The sequence below is a fragment of the Herpailurus yagouaroundi genome, unplaced genomic scaffold, assembly GCF_014898765.1.
Source record: "Herpailurus yagouaroundi ecotype Mexico unplaced genomic scaffold, PumYag 197, whole genome shotgun sequence".
Taxonomy (NCBI): Eukaryota; Metazoa; Chordata; class Mammalia; order Carnivora; family Felidae; genus Herpailurus; species Herpailurus yagouaroundi.
Window position 1 is genome coordinate 31,134,229 of NW_024412428.1, and position 23,935 is coordinate 31,158,163.

Sequence of the window (23,935 nt, forward strand, 5' to 3'; positions counted from 1 at the left end):
ACCCATTTTTCATTCTGTCTGAGCTCTGAAAGCACTTCTCCTGTGCCCTTAGAAACACTCCTAGTCAATAGCAAAATTCATTATACTCTGAACCCCTTCTCTGTGCTCTATACTCTCTTATTCTTTTACCCCTACCTTGAGGATGCTGATTCTCTCAAGTGGGAACTGATTTTTTTCCTCCCACAGCATAGGGCTAGAAGTAGGGTAAAGAATCCCTTTCTCCTTGCCTCCCCTTTCCAGCCCAGAAAAAAACACAAAAAATCAGCCTTGAATCTCAAGTCACCAAATAAAATCAACTGCTATCCTTCCTTTTTAAAAACCACTTAGCTATCTTTTTTAAAACAAATAATTGATATATAATTTTCATAATATAAAATTTATTCGTTTTAAGTGTACAATTCAAGGATTTTAGTAATCACTTAGTAAATATTCTGTTATGCAACCATTACCATAATACAGTTTTATTTTTTTATGTTTTTTTTTTAAATTTTTAATGTTTCTTTTTTGAGAGAGAGAGAAAGAGAGAGAGAGACCGAGCATGAGCAGGAAAGGTGCAGAGAGATAGGAAGACACAGAATAGGAAGCAGTTCCAGCTTCCTCTGAGTTGTCAGCACAGAGCCCAACATGGGACTAGAATTCATGGACCTTGAGATCACGACCTGAGCCGAAGTCGGAAGCTTAACCCACAGAGCCACCCAGGCACCCCTACCATAATCCAGTTTTAGAAAATTTTTTATCACTCCAATAAGATCCCTCCTGATGATTAATAGCTAATCTCCTTTCCTATCCCAGCCTTAGTCAACCACTAATCTATTTTCTGTTGCTATAGATTTGAATTTTCTAAACATTTCTTATAAATGGAATGTAAAATATGTGATATTTTCTGTGTGTATTCTTACAATTAGCATAATGTTCTTCAGGTGTATACATTTTGTAGCATGTCAGGATGCCATTCCTTTTTATTGCAAAATAGTATTCCATTGTTTAGATGAGCTCACTTTCCTGAACAATTCACCAGTTTATGGGCATTTGGTTACATTTATTGGCTATTATGAGTAATTCTCCTATCTACATTTGCTTTCAAGTCTTTATGCAGACATATATATTTTTTTATTTCTCCTGTGTGGAAACCTAGGAGTGGAATCACTTGATAATACAGTAAATTTATGTTTAATATTTTAAAAAAAACACCAAACTTTTTTCAAAGGGGTTGTATCATTTTCCGTTTCCATAAGCACTCCATTTCTTCATGTCAACATGTGTTATGATCACTTTTTTTTTATTATTGAAGTATAGTTGGCATACAGTGTTATATTAGTTTCAGGTGTACGACATAGTGATTCAACAGTTCTATACATGATGCAGTGCTCACCGTAAGTGTTGTCACCATCTGTCACCATACAAAGTTATTACAATATTATTGACTGTATTCCCTATGCTGTAGTTTTTATCTCCCTGACTTATTTATAACTGGAAGTTTGCACCTCTTCATTCTCTTCATTTATTTAACGCAGCCCCCTTCCCTTGCAACCACCAGTTTGTTCTGTATTTAAGTCTGTTTTTCGCTCTTTTTCTACTGTACTCATTTTGGTGGGTGTGAAATGGTATCTCATTGTGGGTTTAGTTACCTAGAAATCTCTGTAGATTTCAGACTCTTACTAATTATAATTTAACTGAAAGCCCTCTCTGTCATTATTCTTGGTGTTTGTAAAAACCACATACATGCTTTTTTAAATAATGTGATCTTTCAGTAACTAGACCTCCTTTTCCCTAACAACTTTCATAGGTTCAGTTCTATGAATCTGACTTTTTTACACCTTTTGTCTATCCCAGCTTACCCTTCACAGGGCTGCAAAGCTACTATTTTTTTACTCTATCTAAGCATTTTTCCTTTGAATGCTTCTCATCCCCTCCATGTACTCCTTTCCATCCATAACAGGCCTCAGTTCCACAGTTCATAATTTAATCTGTTTTTCAATATCAATTCCCTCATCACAACTATGCTTCCTTTCATACTTATCCATTGCAAGAGCCAGGTCTCTGCCTACTCCTGATGTTAACTGTTGCTCAAGAAAATCACAGTCCTGTTTACCGGCTTTAGTGTACTTTAGTTTAGTTTAGTTATTTACTTATTGAGAGAGAGAGAGAGAGAGAGAGAGAGAGAGAGAGAGAGAGCTAGCAGGGGAGGGACAGTGAGAGAGGGAGAGAGAGAATCCTAAGCAGGCTTCATGCTGGCAGGGCAGTGCAGAGCCTAATGTGGGGTTCAGACCCATGAACCGTGAGATTAAGAACTGAACCAAACCAAGAGTCAGATGCTTAACCAACTGAGCCACCCAGGTGCCCCGCAGCTTTATTTTAATGTCTTGACTGTTAGCGTCAAGGGAGCCCTTAGTGCTGCAAGGGAGACCTCCTACATGTCCCTAGGCTTTCATTAGCCTGCAGTTTCCCATCTTGTCCTTTCACCTCATAACTCCAACTACCTTCTGCCCCATTCTCACTTCCAGCTGACGATTTCGCTTCTGAGAAAAGAAGCAATCACAAATAGTATTTTTCTCACCATGCATATATAAACCATATGTTCTGTGTTCCCACCTATTGCCAGGGAAGAAAAGTCTGTACTCTTCTGGAAAAACAACTCCTCCACTCGAGCACTACATCCCTCCCCTTTCACAAGGTTACAGCTCCATCCATTTTTCCCTCCCTTCACTGTCATTTCCCTCCTCTACCTCTTGGATCAATCCCATTGGCATTCACTAATGCTATAGATCCCTCTTTAAAAACACAAAACAAACAAACCAAAATCTTTCAGTCCTTCAAAAATATTGCTGTAGCTATTGCCTTTTTATGTAAACTTTCCTTGAAAAGAGTTATGCATACTCACTGGTTGTGATTCCTTTCTTTCCTCAACCACTTCACTGAAGCTTTCCCCCTCACTGCTCTTCTGAAAATGCATGTCATGATCTCCAGTGGACCTACACATTACTGAGTCCCCAAATCATGTCTTTGTCTGTGGTGTGCTGGTTGATGTTGATGATGACTTTCAGTGGGAGAAAAATTCTCTAGTTCTGAGTCTGCAGATTTTTGTGGTATAAAACACTCTGGCCATGGCCGATTTCAAGCTTCTAACATGATGTTAATGAACACAATGTGAAAAAAAAAATCATGCAAGTGGCTCTCATTTGCTAGTAGAGTAAGTAGGTTCCACGCCCAGTGGATTGGTCTTTTTAAAAAAAAAATTTTGGGGGGCGCCTGGGTGGCGCAGTCGGTTAAGCGTCCAACTTCGGCTCAGGTCATGATCTCGCAGTCCATGAGTTCGAGCCCCACTTCAGGCTCTGTGCTGATGGCTCAGAGCCTGGAGCCTGTTTCAGATTCTGTGTCTTCCTCTCTCTCTGCCCCTCCCCCATTCATGCTCTGTCTCTGTCCCAAAAATAAATAAACGTTGAAAAAAAAATTTAAAAAAAAATTTTAACGTTTATTTATTTTTGAGACAGAGAGAGACAGAGCATCAATGGGGGAGGGTCAGAGAGAGAGGGAGACACAGAATCTGAAACAGGCTCCAGGCTCTGAGCAGTCAGCACAGAGCCTGAAGTGGGGCTCAAACTCACGGACTGCGAGATCATGACCTGAGCCGAAGTTGGACGCTTAACCGACTGAGCCACCCAGGCGACCCCCTATGGATTGGTCTTAATGGATGTTGCTTTACCTGCAATATTTCACGTATTGAATCATTCAGTACTTCTCAATTCAATACTGCATACATTTCTGGAAAATTCCTTTTTCTGATATTACTCCTATAAGGTGGTTTACCTCTTCCCAGGCTCTTGTGTGGAACCGGTTTATACTCCTTATTTCTGGGTCTTGGAATTCTCCATTGTTGTATCCTGGTAACTCTTTTCTTTTTCATTTACATGCTAATGTTAAGATCTCATGTAAGGCCTTGAAATTAAATACCTTCTTTATATCCAAATATCTTGTTCAGATTTATCTCAAATTGCCTGAATTCATATATCAAATTATAAACTCAGTATCTTCACTCGGATATTTAAAATTTAACATGTCCACTAATAAACTCTGGGCATTCTTTTCCCAGACCTGCTGTAACTACAATATTTTCCATTCTTCCAGTTGCTTATTCCAAATGTCTGAGTGGCATTCTTGACTCTTCTTTTTTTCTCACGTCTATATGTCTATCCTGACATCTTTGTTTTCAGACAATATTCAGAATCAACTGCATCTTGGTATCTCCATTACAACCACTTTGCTCCACATCATCATCACATTTCATAGACATTATTTCAATTTGTCTTCTAGTCTCCCTGTTTCCACCGTTTCCTATATATTCTACAAACAGAAACAAACAAAAATGCAAACAAATAAACAAAAACAGTGTTCTTCTGAATAGTATGACCTATTATATCACTGTTCTGTTCAACTTTAAAATGTTTTTTTAGCTCAAAGTTAAGTCTTTACATTGCCCTACAAATTTCTATGTGGACTGACCCTCTCGATCTTGATAAATCTTATTTGCCATCACTCTCTCCTTCACTTATGTAGTCCCTATTATACCAATGCTGAATTGCTCAAAGCATGCTCTCTTTCAAGTGCCTGAAACGTTTTACCCTATATACCTACATGGTTCATGTCTCACTTCCTTAAAATGTTTGTTCAAATGTCAAATTCTCAGTGATACATTCCCTGGCCACAACTTAAAATTGCCACACATCCCTCCCACAACACTCATCATCTTCTAATATAGCATAAACACAAGCATGTGTTCAACATACATACATGCACAATACGGATAAAAGACATTTGTATATATAGATAGAAAATATGTATATTTAATTTTTTATCTGTCTGATCCTACTGAATTATAAATTCTATAACATCAGATACTTTTTTAATTATTCTTTTGTCTACTGATGTATCGTGAACATCTAGAAAAGTACCTGGAAAGAATAACATTATGAAGGAACTTATAAGAACTTTGTTGAAGGAATGAAAAAAAAATAATTATGTATCACAAATGGTGATGAGTACTATAGTTAGGTAATCTTACATGACTCTCATAAATAAAGAACTTAGGGCACAATATTGGAATTTAATTTTAGTTCTGCCTTCCCACACACAAGCACATAATAGAAATGTGGCCCTTGATCTTTCATGACTCTGTATTAATACATTCACCAGCTGCACAACTGTTTCTTTATGTGTATGTGTTTATGACTGTTTTCTTTTACTGCATATTTCTGAAAACATATCAATGAAATATTTTTTATTCTGGACCTAATAAGCCAAATGATGAAGATGAGGTTGTCATGTGGTCTAACCCTTTTGAATAAGGTTCAACATGTTCTCCTCCAAAACATTGCTCTGTACAGGCAAAAAATAACTCTATTTTGGATTCAGTAACCCAGGAATTTAATGTTTTAACACTAAAACATTGATTGGCTTACATAGTCATATATATCATAGAAAGGTTGATATTTGCTTAAACTTTACATCGTCTAATTCAGAATCCCATCCAAGGTATCCTTTATTGGAAAAATAAGAAAATTGTTTGCCCCAGTCCACCATACCATGAATTCTTTCTGAGAAGATTACAAATCTGGGGATAATTTTAATTTTCATTTCTTTTTAATTGGTAGTTATCTGTGAACTTGGTTTCATTTTCATTAGATTCTCTAGATGTATGTTAGAGACGAATGTGTTGCGAGGAGATAATGTACAACTTTATAAGTCCCTACAGCTATATGGATATGGCAGGCCTTATGATCTAGCATTGCTTAAATGCTATGGTTCCTTGAATGCAAGGTTAAACAAAGTTTAATGGAAAATATAGATTAGTGTTATTTTCATGGCTCAAAAGTTATGGTTTTTAATTATAATCATTTATACTATTGGAGAAAAATATGGTTTAATAAAAAAAAAAAAACAGGATTTTTGTTTTCTTTTTTTAATCACACATATTCTTGGAACCTATGTTGCTTCCTGAGAGCAAAATAAGTCCTCAGAGAAATGAATGGATTCCTTTGAGCTACTAAGATACAACTTTGTAACACTGTTGAGCATTCTATTAACAGGCCAGAGGGGGAAACTGGTATATAAATACAGGGAAAGGAATTAATATGGAAGAGAATGGAAAAACAGAAGGAGCAAGTCTGAATATAAGTAAAGAAAATGTGAATGAGATATAGGACCAAGGGATTGTGATCTTTGTAACATATTTCTCTCAATCCTCTCCCTTTTTTGAATCTATTTCAATCTAGCTTTTTTTTTTTTCTGTGCATTGCTTTTGACCATAATAGAACAGTACAAAATACATTTCTAAAGAAACTGGCATCAACTAAGCCATACTCTGCAAAACCCAAGCTAAAGATAAGGACAATAACATGTGGACTTTTACAACAAATGAGCTTATGTGATTATTGTTTTCAATTCTGTAGCTGTGAATGAACAAAGAACAGAGAAACATCCATGGGCAACAGTGGTATAAACAGAAGTGATACAAAGTGGACTAGATCATACAGATGTGGCTGGAAGAAAATGAAATAAATTAAACATGAGTCCGTAGATCATGGTATGCAACAGGGAATGGAAGAATGATTTATTGAAATGTTGTGATTTGGCAAATGTTACTAAGCCACAAGTCAACATTTTGTGTACGATTATGTTGAAAGTTAAGCTGCGTCTTACTTCCTAATTTACTATAATAGAAATTCATTTTAATTAAATTTGGTTGATTCATTGACTCATTCTCCATCTATCCACTCATTCATTCATTCATTCATTGTTAATTAATTCAAAGCATATTCATTAAAAAGTTACTATAAGCTATGTACTTTATATGGGGACACATGAATGGAAAAGCAGAACAGTTCCTGCCATAATGCAAAGAAATAAATGAGATTATTTCAGATAGTCATAGAAGCTATGAAGAAATGAATTTTGTGTTGAGATAGAGAAATTGACAAAGATATGCCACTTTATTAGGATAGTCTGGGAAGCTATAGGTGTTGGATTTTTCTACATCAACCTGCTGAGCCAGGACCTTTGACAAATGGTAACTGGAAATGTGCCCAAAACACAACTAAACAAAAAACAGAACACCATGAGAAAAGCAATTTAGGTCAATATTAATATAAATGTAACAATTTTTGTTATATACCACTTGAAGCTGAATAGAGAGAATTGGCCACCTATATTGAAACTACTTGTGACAACTATACAAAATTATTTAGAACATTGATTAAAAGGTGTAAAATTAGCTTGAATGTGTTTCTTAATAGGTTTTCATACAGTATAAACTCATAAGTTTTTACACTGCATCATATATATTAATTTCACATAGAGCCCTCATTATAAAAGAAAATGTTGGTAATTTTATTTGTTGCTTGGATTCTAACACATCCATAATACTAGATTTTTAAATCCTAGAACTCTTTTAAAGAGGCATTTTATAAGAAGTGTAATTTCTAAAGTGTGATGACATAAAAAAGGGACATTGGAAAATTATGGGGAGGAAGGGGAAAAGGAGAGAGACATCTTCAGACTCACATGTTTAGAGTTAATAAGGAAAATCAATTATGCAGAAGGAGAGAATTTTGAATCAAGCTTTAGTATAGTTTATAATGCAACCCAGGCATTTGTCAGACTATTTTTTTAAATTTACATCCAAATTAGTTAGCATATAGTGCAACAGTGATTTCAGAAGTAGATTTCTTAATGCCTTTTATGCATTTAGCCCATCCCCCCTCCCACAAACCCTCCAGAAACCCTCTGTTTATTCTCCGTATTTAAGAGTCTTTTATGTTTTGTCCCACTCCCTGTTTTTATACTATTTTTGCTTCCCTTCCCTTATGTTCATCTGTTCTGTGAGTGAAGTCATATGATATTTGTCTTTCTCTGACTAATTTTGCTTAGCATAATACCCTCTAGTTCCACACACAGTTGCAAATGTCAACATTTCATTCTTTCTGATTGCCGAGTAATACTCCAGTGTATGTATATATACATATACATATATATATGTATATATACATATACATATATGTATGTATATGTATATAAATATGTATATATACCGTATCTACTTTATCCATTCATCCATCAATGGACATTTGGGCTCTTTGCATACTTTGGCTATTGTTGATAGTGCTGCTATGAACATTAGGGTGCATGTGCCCCTTTGAAACAGCATACCTGTAGCCCTTGGATAAATGCCTAGTAGTGCAATTGCTGGGTCGTAGGATAGTTCTATTTTCAGTTTTTTGAGGAACCTCTATACTGTTTTCCAGAGTGGCCGCACCAGCTTGCATTCCCACCAGCAGTGCAGAAGAGATCCTATTTCTCCGCATCCTCACCAACATCTGTTGTTGCCTGAGTTGTTAATGTTAGCCATTCTGACAGGTGTGATGTGGTATCTCATTGTGGTTTTGATTTGTATTTCCCTGATGATGAGTGATGTTGAGCATTTTTTCATGTGTCGGTTGGCCATCTGGATGTCTTCCTTGGAAAAGTGTCTATTCATGTCTTTTGCCCATTTCTTCACTGGATTATTTGTTTTTGGGGTGTTGAGTTTGATAAGTTCTTTATAGATTTTGGACAAACCTTTATCTGGTATTTCGTTTGTGAATATTTTCTCCCATTCTGTAGGCTGCCTTTTAGTTTTGCTGATTGTTTCTTTCGCTGTGCAGAAGCTTTTTATTTTGATGAGGTCCCAGTAATTCATTTTTGCTTTTGTTTTCCTTATATGTGGAGATGTGTCGAGTAAGAAGTTGCCAAGATCGAAGAGATTTTTGCCTGCTTTCTCCTCGAGTATTTTGATGGCTTCCTATCTTACATTGAGGTCTTTCATCCATTTTTAGTTTATTTTTGTGTGTGGTGTAAGAAAGTGGTCCAGGTTCATTCTTCTACATGTTGCTGTTCAGTTTTCCCAGCACCACTTGCTGAAGAGATTTTCGTTATTCCATTGGATATTCTTTCCTTCTTTGTCAAAGATTAGTTGGCCATATGTTTGTGGGTCCATTTCTGTATTCTCTATTCTGTTCCATTGATCTGAGTGTCTGTTTTTGTGCCAGCACCAGACTGTCTTGATGATTATAACTTTGTAATACAGCTTGAAGTCCGGGATTGTGATGCCTCCAGCTTTGGTTTCTTTTTAAAGATTGCTTTGGCTCTTCAGAGTCTTTTCTGGTTCCGTACAAATTTTAGGATTGTTTGTTCTAGCTCTGTGAAGAATGTGGTGTTATTTTGATAGGGATTTAATTGAATATGTAGATTGGGGTAGTATTGACATTTTAACAATATTTGTTCTTCCTATCCAGGTGCATGAAATATTTTTCCATTTTTTTGTGTCTTCTTCAACTTCTTTCATAAGCTTCCTGTAGTTTTCAGTGTACAGATTTTTCACCTCTTTTGTTAGATCTATTCCTCGGTATTTTATGGTTTTTTGGTGCAATTGTAAATGGAATCGATTCCTTGATTTCTCTTTCTGTTGCTTCATTATTGGTGTATAGGAATGCAACAGATTTCTGTGCATTGATTTTATATCCTGCAACTTTGCTGAATTCATGAATCAGTTCTAGCAGTTTTGTGGTGGAATATTTTGGGTTTTCCATATAGAGTATCATGTCATCTGCAAAGAGTGAAAGTTTGACCTCCTCCTGACCTATTTGGGTGCCTTTTATTTCTTTGTGTTGACTGATTGCAGAGGCTAAGACTTCCAATGCTGTGTTGAATAACAGTGGTGAGAGTGGACACCCCTGTCTTGTTCCTGACTTTAGGGGGAAAGCTCTCAATTTTTCCCCATTGAGGATGGTATTAGTGTTGGGTCTTTCGTATATGGCTTTTATTATCTCAAGGTATGATTCTTCTGTCCCTAATTTTTTGAGGGTTTTTATCAAGAAAGGATGCTGTATTGTGTCAAATGCTTTCTCTGCATCTATTGAGAGGATCATATAGTTCTTGTTCTTTCTTTTATTGATGTGATGAATCACACTGATTGTTTTGCGGATAATGAACCAGCCCTACATCCCAGGTATAAATCCCACTTGGTCATGGTGAACAATTTGTTTAATGTATTGTTGGATCCAGTTGGCAAATATCTTGTTGAGGATTTTTGCATCCATGTTCATCAGGGAAATTGGTCTATAGTTCTCCTTTTTAGTGGGGTCTCTGTCTGGTTTTGGAATTAAGGTAATGCTGGGTTCATAGAAAGAGTTTAGAAGTTTTCCTTCCATTTCTGTTTTTTGGAACAGCTTCAAGAGAATAGGTGTTAAATCTTCCTTAAATGTTTGGTAGAATTCCCCTGGAAAGCCATCTGGCCCTGCACTCTTGTTTTTTGGGAGATTTTTGATTACTAATTCAATTTCTTTACTAGTTATGGGTCTGTTCACATTTTCTATTTCTTCCTGTTTCAGTTTTGGTAGTGTATATGTTTCGAGGAATTTGTCCATTTCTTCCAGATTTCCCATTTTATTGGTGTATAACTGCTCGTAATACTCTCTTATTATTGTTTTTATTTCTGCTGTGTTGGTTGTGATCTTTCCTCTTTCATTCTCAATTTTATTTATTTGGGTACTTTTTTTTAATCAAACTGGATAGTGGTTTATCAATTTTGTTAATTCTTTCAAGGAACCAGCTTCTGGTTTCATTGATCTGTTCTATTGTTTTTTTGTTTGTTTGTTTGTTTGTTTGTTTGGTTGGTTGGTTGGTTTCGATAGCATTAATTTCTGCTCTATTCTTTATTATTTATTGTCTTCTGCTGGTTTTGGGTTTTATTTGCTGTTCTTTTTCCAGCTCCTTAAGGTGTAAGGTTAGGTTGTGTATCTGAGATCTTTCTTCCTTCTTTAGGAAGTCCTGGATTGCTATATACTTTCCTCTTATGACTGCCTTTGCTGCGTCCCAGAGGTTTTGGGTTGTGGTGTTATCGTTTTCATTGGCTTCCATGAACTTCTTACTTTTTTTTTTAACTTCTTGGTTAGCCCATTCATTCTTTAGTAGGATGTTCTTTAGTCTCCAAGTATTTGTTACCTTTCCAAATTTTTTCTTGTGGTTGATTTCAAGGTTCATAGCGTTGTGGTCTGAAAATATGCATGGTATGATCTTGATCCTTTTGTACTTGTTGATGGCTGATTTGTGTCCCTGTATGTGGTGTATTCTGGAGAACATTCCATGTGCACTGGAGAAGAATGTATATTCTGCTGCTTTAGGATGAAATGTTCTGAATATATTTGATAAGTCCATCTGGTCCAATGTGTCATTCAAAGCCATTGTCTCCTTGTCGATTTTTTAATTAGATGATCTGTCCATTGCTGTGAGTGGGGTGTTGAAATCCCCTACTGTTATGGTATTATTATCAATGAGTTTCTTTATGTTTGTGATTAATTGATTTATATATTTGGGTGCTTTCACATTTGGCACATAAATGTTTACAATTGTTAGGTCTTCATGGTGAATAGACCCCTTAATTATGATATAATGCCCTTCTGCATCTCTTGATACAGTCTTTATTTTAAAGTCTAGATTGTCTGATATAAGTATGGCTACTCTGGCTTTCTTCTGTTGACCATTATCATGAAAGATGGTTCTCCATCCCCTTACTTTAAATCTGAAGGTGTCTTTAGGTCTAAAGTGAGTCTCTTGTAAACAGAATACAGATGGATCTTGTTTTCTTATACATTCTGTTACCCTATGTCTTTTGATTGGAGCAGTGAGTCCATTGACAGTTAGAGTGAGTACTGAAAGATATGAATTTATTACCATTATGTTACTTGAAGAGTTCGAGTTTCTGGTGGTGTTCTCTGGTCCTTTCTAGTCTTTGTTGCTTTTGGTATTTATTTATTTATTTATTTATTTATTTATTTATTTATTTATTTAAGCTTTTCTTCCCTCAGAGAGTCCCCCTTAAAATTTCTTGCAGGGCTGGTTTATTGGTCACGAACTCCTTTGATTTTTTTTGTCTGGGAACCTTTTAATCTCTCCTTCTATTTTGAATGACAGGCTTGCTGGATAAAAAATTCTTGGTTGCATATTTTTCTGATTCAGCATATTGTATATATTCTGCCACTCCTTTCTGGCCTGCCAAGTTTCTCTGGATAGGTCTGCTCTGAACCTGATCTGTCTTCCCTTATAGGGTAAGGACTTTTTTTTTTCCCTTGCTGCTTTCATGATTCTTTCCTTGCTTGAGTATTTTGTGAATTTGACTATGATATGCCTTGCTGATGGTTGGTTTTTGTTGAATCTAATGGGGGTTCTCTGTGCTTCCTGGATTTTGATGCCTGTGTCTTTCCCCAGGTTAGGAAAGTTTTCTGCTATGATTTGCTCACATATCCCTTCTACCCCTACTTCTCTCTCTTCCTCTTCTGGGACCCCTATGATTCTGATGTTGTTCCTTTTTAATGAGTCACTGATTTCTCTAATTCTTAAATTGTGCTCTTTTGCCTTAGTCTCCCTCTTTTTTTTTTTTTTTTTGTTTCATTATTCTCCATAAGTTTGTCCTCTTTATCACTGATTTCCTGTTCTGCCTCATCCATCCTTGCCACCATGGCATCCATTCGAGTTTGAAGCTCAGTTATAACTTTTTATTTCATCCTGACTAGCTTTTACTTCTTTAATCCACAGAAAGAGATTCTAATCTATTTTCGACTCCAGCTAGTATTCTTATTACCGTGATTCTAAACTGTTTCAGACATCTTGCTTGTATCTGTGTTAATTAAGTCCCTGGCTGTCGTTTCTTCCTGCTATTTCTCTTGGGATGAATTCCTTCATTTCATCATTTTGAAAGGAGAAAAGGAATTAATGATGTAAAAAAATGAAAATTAAAAAAATATTAAAATTAAAAAACTAAAAACAAACACACAAAAATAATCAAATGATGCTAGATCCTAGGTGTGTTTTGGTCTGGGTGTTGAAAGATTAGTGATAGATTAGTGAAAAAAGAGCATGATAGATTAGTGAAAAAAGGGGAAAGAAAAAAAAGGAAATCATTTGAAAATTTGAAAAAAATGAATACACTGAAGTAGAATAAAATGAAATGATGTAAGTAAAATAAAATTTGAGAAAATTTACACAAAAGTAAAAAAAAATAGTAGAAAAAATTAAAGAAAAATATTTTTAAGAAAAATTTAAAATAAAAATAAAGTTTTTCTTTCTGTATTCCAGAAAAAGAAAAGAAATGAAAAAGAGAAAAAGAAAAAAAATTTGAATAGATGGACCCACGAACAGACTGAAATATGACAGAAATTACTTCGTTTTCCCCTAGATGTCAGACTATGAAGCGCTTGATAGTCCATAAACTAAGCAAGAGGAGAGACTCATGTTCCTGAAGAGCGAGACTGGCCCAGTTACACGGGGCTTAGTGTAATGGTGTCACCCAGCTACGTAGTCTCTAGGATCGGAACTCTCTTCTCCCTGATCAGCAATCATGCACCCGCCCTTTGTCTTCACCTTATGTCCACTCCCTGCTTTTACATGGTCTGTGACCAAGCTCCAGGCAGCACCTTACTCTAGAGTTTTATCTCAGATATGGCTGTTTTTTCCGACCCCTTATTTCTGAGGAACTGCGGCGTTGACCCGTTCTGCCCCTCTGGGGAGGGTCTCACTGAGCAATGGCCAGGTGCTGGCCCCACCCAGGTACGTTCGTGGGATCATGCTGCTGCCAACACCCAGAGACTGCAGCTGGATGCCAGGCCGCCCCAGAAAAAGTTCACATGATCCTGTAGCAGCAGCATTTCAGGGATATGGAAAATCACAACACACATCTGGCACCAGGCTTCACCCCCAGCAACCTTGTTCCAGCACCAGTGAATATGGTTGTTCTCCCCAGGTCCACTGGGGCCTTTGACTTTGGGGGATCCACACAGCCTTTACCAGGTGTCCTCCCAGCAGGGGTACCGCCTCCTCCGTGTGGCCTAAAGACCCTGGACTTCACTGTGCTTCCGGGGATTCGCCCTTCTCACCAGTGCTCCACCAGGTAACGAGCTGCGGAGTTTCAGACTCTGGACTTCCCTGTTTATAGAGTCTTAATGGATTTTAAACCTTCTTTCTCCTTTTCCCCTTTTTAGTTCAGTCCCTGAACCTGTTTCCACTCTTCCACTTTCTCTCCAGCTGCTTTGAGGTGGGGGCTGCTTTTCCCATACTCTCCCCTCGTCTCCATCCTCTCTCCACATGCAAAAGTGGCTCCCTGCCCTCCACGGCTTCTCTCTCCCCCAGTTCACCTCACTGCATCGCGTACCTGCTGAATTCTGTGGTTCAGGCTGTGCAGATTGTTGTGTTAATCCCCAGATCAGTTTTCTAGGTGTGAATGATGGTTTAGTGTTGATATGGCTGTATTTCATGGACATGAAAAAACTTCCATGCTGTTCGGCCAGCTTGGCTCCTCCCCAGACTTTTAAGAAAAATGAGTCTACCTTTTCTAATGCACAGTTTCTAAGTCTTCCCAGCTTAATTTATTATTAATGTCGTTATTAACAACTATTTAGCCTTCCCTTTCTTTTAATATCCAGGTTAAGAATCACTTTGCCCAAACACGTTCTTTAAAGGCGACCTATTTTTGTCTTGTCCTTTTCATAGCTGTCGTTCCCATTTTAATTCATGTAGGTGATACCATTTGCTCTCTGATTTCTAAACTTACTGTGTCTTTGGATTACTTACTGTAAATCTGTATTAAAGCCCCAGGTATTTACTGTTGTTTGTGGCAAAAATTCTGTTAATGTTACTGATGGTTTGATGATGAAATCCCATCAGTGTGTGTTAAACTGTGACCAAGAGTGTAAACAAGATGGATAGTATTCCATGCTTCTATAGTGTATACTATTGAGATAAGCGATGAGTTCTTGACACTCATTCTTTAGGATTTATTTATTAGGATGAGTGAGCCCTTGTTTGCCTTTCACAGGAGTAGAAAGAATGAGAGAAGGAACTGGTTGTGGAAAGTTTGACTTGCTACAGATAGTTATTGGCTGAATTAGACAAGTATTGGTAAAGAAGATACAGAGATGCAGGAATGTATTTTTCCTTCTTACAACATTTTTACACATTTTTACATTTAAAAAAATTGAAAACATTTGGAACATTTGGGTGTATTTTGAGTGATGGCTATTGCTATGGATTGAGCAACAGATGGTCAGACTAGGATGAGGCATCTATATGCCAGAGGAGCTGGTTTGTGATAAGATCAAATTTCTAACTAAAAAAGAGGAAGTGAATAAAAATGCAGTCTAATAGCTATCTGCAGTCTAACAGGCCAAATCTTGAATTCTAGTTTTAAAAGTGACAGATTCCTGGGATGCCTTGGTGGCTCAGTTGGGTAAGCATCTGACTCTAGATTTCAGCTCAGGTCGTAATGTCTTGGTCCCTGAGTTGGAGCCTCGCGTTGGTGTATGAGGTGACAGTGTGAAGCCTGCTGGCATTCTCTCTCTCCCTCTCTCTTTGCCTCTCCCCTGTGTCCTCTCTCTCTCTCTCTCTCTTTCTCTGTCTCTCTCTCAAAATAAATAAATGAACATTTTTTTTTTTTAATGAGGGATTCCCAAACAAAACATTTCACATAATGGAGATCTGGATACTTTAAGTTGTTCAAAAATGCCCAGATATTTTAACAAATCTCTATAGGTTGCTGGGTAATTTTATAGGTATTTTTTCTCTTTATCTCTTCTTTCCTCATCGCTTTCTTCCTGAGCTTGGTAATTCAGAACCAAAATGAATTAAGTAAATTTCCTGGTATTGTCCAAATTGCAACAGAGACACTGGCTTCTCTAGAGATTTTATTTTAAGGAAGAAAATGAATACAAACGAGACACTGAGGTTATGTTTCATAGAAGGAACACAATTTAAATCAATATTGATAGTCTGTGTAGTGGCACTGGGTGCTTTAAATTCTACTTTCTATATCCTGTCTTTGCAAGTCTACTTTACTTTTAAGAAATGATTAGATCTAAGGCAGTCCTGTATCCATTTGGAGATAGATCTATATGTATCCTGAGGGCTGAACTGAGGTCTATAGAAATCATACCTTCAACCCAAGGTATGATGCCTTTTGTGACAGGTTCTTTGAAGTCTTTCTTCAATCTTTCTTTAAAGAGAAAGAAAAATAGTTCAAACACACTTTTTTTTTTTTTATTCAGAGTTAAGTTTAAAGTTTACCTGATCATAAGATGGGGGGAAGAAGGAAAAAATTATTTTTTTTTCCTAATGACATTGGTTTCTCTTTGAAGTCCAGCTTCTAGACAAGTCACATCAATATCAAAGAATCCATAAGCAGATTCAGAAAAGCTCAGATTGGAAATATCAGGATAAGTCAGTTTTCTGTCTCTGAGCTTATAGAACTTTACAAAATCCTGAAGGTTTTTAGTATTTTAATTAACAATAGGTGAATATTAATTTTTATATTAACATCTTTAAATAAATATTTTATGGATGAAAATATTTGGCTGAAAAAAAACAGATTACCGTATAAATTAAAGCCTTTGATCCTTTGCCTCTCCTATTTTTACTAAAGCCTGCTGAAGTGAGTCAAAGTCTTCCATTTTAAGAAATATAGAATCTCGATGCAGAAAACAGAGTTCTTTTTAAGATTCTAATGACAAATTGTTCCATCATATCTTAGTATTAATCAGTTTATTTATTTGACAAATCAAAAATGAAAGTTCCAACACATTATTTAAGGTTTGCAGCATTTTTTAGAAGGTATTACTAACCCCATTAGGTAAGGGAAAACCTATGTGTGTCAATTATTACAAAGAAAATTTCAAAGTCTTAGAGTTAATAACTGAAATTTGAACCAAAGATAGTTTAACTCCCATGCAATATGCTATTTCCAGAACACAATGACTTTCTCAAGCACATTTAGTTTTCTCTCCATATGTATTATTCCTGTTTCCCCAACCCATCTTACTGACATTTTTCCATATTGATGTGATATAGCAAAAAACTTTAAAGTTGGATTAAAAATAAAAAGTTAGAGTGTTGGCACAAAGTAGTTCGAGAATGGTGAAATCAAGATGTGTGAATGTCTGTACCTCAATAAAAGCAATGACGACACTGGCAAAAATAGTGAAAATTAACATTTCCAAAACTCACTTATTTAACCAAAAGTTTGCAACAATTCTTGGACAATCTATCCAAGAAAAAACAGTTAAATTAGGGTAAGAATTTAAGTGCTATGGCATTCATGTTCTCCCTACTGCCATCTCCCCTGCTCCCCAGGGACTCTGTGGCAGCCTCATAAAACCTGCAGCCTGAGAAACATGATACCTGTTAAAACAGCAGCCTGGCAACCTCTAAATGGACAGAATGTTTTGGAGTTCCCGCAAAAGCCTAATCCTCTAAATTTGTCACTATTTGATGTGTCTGGCAATCCCCTGGAAAAGCCCCATTCACAGGGTTTTTCGTTCTTTGAGGTGAAGTGAAGAAAATCTATCCCCAGGGCATTTGTAAGAAAAACAATAGGTAGAAATTGCTTAACACTGCAGTGTGTGCCTGACACTGCACAACCAGTAGGGACAAGCATTTAACCATCTTCTGGTCAAAATCATAAAAGGAAAATCTTGGAAATGAAATATCCATAGAAGGCTTTGAAAAGTTCCAGTTCAATCCAAGGATATATAAGGCCATGTACAAGTGCAAGGCTGTTCATATTCTCAGGCAAGACTGGAGAATGCCAGAGCTGCTTACCACTGACTTGTGCAAGCAGAAAGTCATGGCTAAGGCAGGGTTGTAAACTGCCTGCCTGAGCATTGAAAATATGCTCCAACACCCACACAGAACCCCTCAGCACACAGTGGGAGACTTACTGGTTCCAGGAATGTAAAAGAAACTGTCCAATCATTAGTGGACAAGTAAGCTAACTGAGCAGGGACTGTAGTGGTCACCCTAAAACAAGAACACACTGTATAAAATGAGTCTGCAAAAGGCAATAAACAAACAAATAAAATTAACAAATGGGAAAAACAGCTAACCTTGGATAGGGTAAAATGTGATCTCCAGAACTGTCAGATTATTTTGTTTAAAATGTCCAGTGTTTGGGGCGCCTGGGTGGCGCAGTCGGTTGAGCGTCCGACTTCAGCCAGGTCACGATCTCACGGTCCGTGAGTTTGAGCCCCGCGTCAGGCTCTGGGCTGATGGCTCGGAGCCTGGAGCCTGTTTCCGATTCTGTGTCTCCCTCTCTCTCTGCCCCTCCCCCGTTCATACTCTGTCTCTCTCTGTCCCAAAAATAAATAAAAACGTTGAAAAAAAAATTAAAAAAAAAATAAATAAAATGTCCAGTGTTTAACAGAAAAAAAAAAAAATATGAGAACTTAAAAGAAATAGAAAAGTATGATGGTCCAGAAAAAAATAAGTGCAGTCAATAGCTGACATTGAGGAAACTCGGATGTTGGATTTGCTAGACAAATATTTTAAATCAGTACTATAAGTGTGTTCAAATAATTAAAGGAAACCATATCTAAATAATTATATTAGGTAGAATACTATGGCATGATAAATAGAGAATATCTATAGAGATAAAAATCTTATGAAATAGATATTCTGGAGTTGAAAAGTAGATTTGAAATGACAGTAAAACATTTAGAATACTTGAAGATAGTTTAATTTTTTTTACTCAGTCTGAAAACCTGCATAACAAAAGTGTAAGAATCCACATAAAAGAAAAAAAAACCAGAAAAAAGAAAAACAAACAAACAAACAAAAAAGAACATAACCCTCAAGAAAAGTGAAGCATGACTAAATGTATGTACATCATAATGGGAGCTTCAGAAGAAAGAGAGACAAAAATATGGACAGAATATTTAAAGAAATAGTGGCCCAAAACTTCTTAAATTTAATGGAAACCATTAATCTACACATCCAAGAAGCTCAATAAACTTCAAGTAAAAAACTCAAAGAGATCCATAACTATCCACATCATAAACTCTCAACAGCCAAAAACAAAGACAGAATCTTAAAGGCAGCAAGTGGTAAACAATTTATCAAAAGGTATCTCCAGTAAGAATATACACTGACTTATCATCAGAAATTACAAAAGCCAGAGGCAGTGCGATAACTATTCAAAGTGCTGAAATAAAAGGACTATCAACCAAAATGTTTGTATAGAGCAAAACTATCTTTCAAACAGGAAGGGTAAATTAAGACATTTAAGAAAAATTAAAAAAACAAAACAAAACAAACAGTGAATGGTTGGAAAAAAGAACTAACCATGGAAACAGTAATGAAAATAAAGCATGAGTTGCTGTACCAATATCAGGGAAAGTAGACTTTAATACAAAAAATTGTTACTAGAGCTAAAGAAGGACAGTTTATAGTAATAAAAATCAATCCATCCTGAAAATATAATAATTATAAAGACATACTCACTTATCAATACAACCCCTAAATTCACGAATCAAAACCTAACAGAATTGAAATGAGAAAGATATCATTCAACAATAATAGTTGAAGAATTCAATACACCTCTTCCAATAATGGAAAAATAACTAGACAAAAGATAAATAAGGAAAGAGAAGGCTTGAACAACACTATCAACTAACCTGACATGATAGGTGTCTATAATGCATCAATCAACAACAGAATACACATTCATCTCAAGAGTACATGAAACATTCTCCAGAATAGACATATCATATGTTAGACCATACAACAAGCCCAAATAATTATACAAAGATCAAAATTATACAAAGTATGTTCTCTGACAAAAACATAATTAGGTAGGAAATCTGTAAGAAAAAGAAATTCAGGAAACTCATAAATATGTGGACATTAAACAACACACCCCCTAACTAATTAATGTTTTCCAGGGACTAGTTGTGGTAGGAATAGGGAATGACTGCTGATGGGCATGGGATTTCTTTTTTGGTTGATGAAAGTGTTTTAAAGTTAGGTAATGATGATGAATTCACAACTCTGTGAATATTCTAAAAACAGTGAATTGTACAAATCAAAGGGGTGTATTTTATGGTATATAAACTGTATCTCAATAAGAAAAAAGAAAGAAAGAAAGAAAGAAAGAAAGAAAGAAAGAAAGAAAGAGAAAGAAAGAAAAGAAAAAAGAAAGAAAAGAAAAAAGAAAGAAAGAAAGAAAGAAAGAAAGAAAGAAAGAAAGAAAGAAAGAAAGAAAAAAGAGAAAGAAAGAAAAAGAAAGGAAAGAAAGAGAAAGAGAAAAGAGAGAAAGAAAAAGAAAAAAGAAAGAGAAAGATAGAGATAGATGATAAACTAACATTTATGAACTTCAGAATTCTGAAACTCAACCTGTCTGAAATTCAGTTTCCTTTGCTGTAAAGTGGAAACATTAATGCCTTCTGTTAACTCAGAGGCTTAAGTGTCATTATAGTTAAAAATTTATGCAAATATGTTTTGCAAATTGTGATACCTACCTACAAAAAGTTCAAGCTATTATTATATTTGACCAACATACCATAAAAATAGTCTTGTGTTCTCATTTACATGTTTAAATTTCTTGTGGGATGAATTTATTCCTGAACCTTTTATTTATCTTGGAAAAACATAAACAAATTTCTATAGATTTTCATGAAATTGAAAGTAATATTTGTGTCAGGACTTTTGAGTTGATATCTTGATTAAGAGATATGTATTGAGTTTGTTTTAGATAATATGTAAGAACTGGACTACTTGGGGGATATAAATAATTATCAAGTTAGTTTTAGTTCAAATATAAAATATTACATGTATACATATATCTCTCCCTATATATTCATAGACACAGTATAGATAAATGAAGAGCACAAAATAAGTTAACAAGCCATTCAAAAAGCTTACATAGCTTATCTATGTGAAAATTGTTACAAATGTGTAAGAGCTTTTTGGGGGAGGATTATATGCATAGACACTTTATGACTTCTTAAAATTTCTAATTTTCCATCCATTTGATTGACCAAACAGTAAAAAGTTAAAACAGCACTGATAATTATCCTGAGCATTGGGGAATCACAAACTCTATTGGTAAGCACATGGTTTTGTACTACTACTTTGAAAAGACAATTTTGCTTTATCTATTAAATTGCCAACATATGCCCTATGATGCTGCAAGTCCCAGGAAATAGGATATATGTTCTTTATATACCCTAATGAAACTTTTCATAGTAACATAAAATTACTTGTACAAAAATTTTTATAACAACATTGTTTATAAGAAATAAATATTAATAGACTACCTACAAAGTTTCAAATATTGGATTCAAATTGGTAGTATGGGAAATAGACATAACTGAGAACTCCTAATTCTCAGCCTTTTAAAAGAGGAAACTTTTTGGGGATGATGGTGGTGCTGTAAAAGAGTATAAGGGAGCAGCACCTTGGTGAGAATTTGCAAAATTTAATGTCTCCCAAGATGTAGCTGGATTTATGTGTCGATAGTTAATTATTCCCTCTGCATTCAGGCTCTGCTGTATTGACTATCTTCAAGTCTCTTCAGCTCTCATTAAGGAGTAGTGGGGGCTTGAATGGTAATGGGCAGGTAGAATGTTGATGTATGGGGGTAGATCTCAGGAGTTTATCTCAACAGAAGTTTATGGATCAGCAACTGACCTCTATTTTAGTACTTCTCATCTTTCTTCACTGATTTTCAGAGGGTCCCAATTATTTACTGCTTCATCTCAAAGTTAATTCAATTAGAGTGTTGAATTTGGGGCACCTGGGTGTCTCAGTTCGGTTAAGCATCTCTTGATTTCCCCTCAGGCCATCATCTCAGGGTTTGTGAGATCCAGCCCAGCATTGGGCTTTGCACTGTCAGTGCTAGCCTGCTTGGGATTTTCTCTCTCTGCCCCTCCCCAGCTCATGCTCACATATTCTCTCAAGATAAATATATATTTTTTTAAAGAAGTGTTGAATTAAGTCTTAAGTAAGGTTCGTTTATTTCTAAAGTCCACTTATCAGAGGAATGGGCTCTTTTTTTATTCATTCAACTAATTTACTGTGATCTCAAAGGCCTGACACTTTTCTTGAAAATATAGGTTTAAATAGTATAAATTTCTCCAATGTAGTAACTCAAAACTGTACTTCTTGAATGTATTTTGTTTGAGCTTGATAGCCATTTTCAAAAGACATCTCTCTCATACAGGGATGCAGACTTCTGAGGTGTGTTAGTTATGATAATTATTCTGTAACTCTTTCTTAATTGTTTATTTGAATTATATTTAAATACAGAGGCTCTGAACAATGCTCATGCTTCTGAGGGATACAACACTTACACAGTCTGAACACAGTTCAGGCTATGCCTTTGGATATTCTTTAAATTATTCTATAAAATGTAGACTTTTTAAAATGTGAAAATAAAAGAGAAATTAGACTATTTTCTTACCAAAGAATGTGTGTGTGTGTGTGTGTGTGCATGTGTGTGTATAATTTATTTTCTCAAATTCAAATACATAAAGAGCTATTGAAGAACAGGCCTTAGATATTTGTTTTGTCTGACTTCTTAGAGTCTTTTTATGTGAGTTTATTTTGAAATAATACAATCTTCAACCTCATTTGCTCTCCCCAACTTGTCTCATAAATACTAACTATATAACTCTGCTTTTGCCATACCATGTCTGCATAGATGTGACATTCCTTAATCTCTTTGTCCCACAGTGAATTTTGGAGATTAAAGAAATAAATGGGATGCAGTTTAGAGATTATTTTATTGTGATTGTATGCACACCCTAGTACACTCTATGAAAGCAGAAGAGTGTATTTTTAAGCATTCTTTGAGCTACCTGTCAAAGTTAATTTGTGTCAATTATACTGCTATTGATATACACTTTCAAGGTGGAGAATCATACAGCACATTTTAGTTTTTCAGGACTTAGTTTTCTTCAGGAAAAGTATTTTTTTTTCCTAGCTTATTTGCTTTTTAACTACTGAAAGTTGTCATACCCTTGATCCATACACCATATGAATACAAATGCAGATTTTAACATATAATTACTTCCCTGTACCTTGTCTTTGTAGCCTCTTTGTATCCTGAGGATATAGTGCTCAAATGAGTTTTTTTCCTCTGCATAACATCACCAATTCTGAAAAGGGGCAGAATTTCTGAGAAGGGTAGGATATCATTCTCTGTGAAGAACACTTGATAAGAACTCCTCACGTTTGAGATTGGGAAAAGAAAAAGCATTATTTTTGGTCTGAAATATCACCCATTCACAACGTGTCAAAAGAGACCACTGCTGTCTGCATTAGTCAATTTTTTGGAGCCATCTGCCCTCACTGTGGGATATAGTAGAGCCAGAATGAGCACTGCGGGTACCTGAGAAAATGCCAGAAGTGGTCTCAGTCAAGATAATTCATTGGCTGGTAGAGAAAGAATTCCCTGGCTTTAAGGAGATAGAGATTGAAAAGTAAGAAAAAGTTGCCCTTTAAAAGAATGTAGTGTATCCCAGAGTTCTTGCTCTTGTCTTTTGGCCCATACAATTTGCATCTCTCTCTCTCTTCAAAGTGTCAGTAACACTGTGGAAAGAATAAAACATACTATTTGGTGGAAAGAACAAACTATCCTGCTGCAAACGAACACCCTATGTATCTCTGACTAAATTGACTACATAATAAGAGCAAAGCAAATGGTGAGGAAAAGCACATTATATCTCTTTTAGGCTCGTTGCCTGATTTTACTGACTACAATATGTTTCCTTTTAATCTTTCAGTATATGTATTTATTTTTAGAATTCTCAAAGAAACATTTATGTCAACTAATTAAAAATATTATTAGCAGTAAAATCTCTAATATATTGGTTTCTTGACAAGTAGATAGCCCCAACTAAGTCCTACGTTTTAGTTTCAAAACATTCCTGAAAGGGAATTTATGTTAACATATTTAAGCAGTTTTCCCCTGTAATTAATTATTCCAGGTTATTTAATAGCTTAGAGGGGTATCTTGTTTCATTAATTTACATTAAATTAGTTTAACAAGTAGTATGTCAATCTGAGCCATATGCATTATTACTAT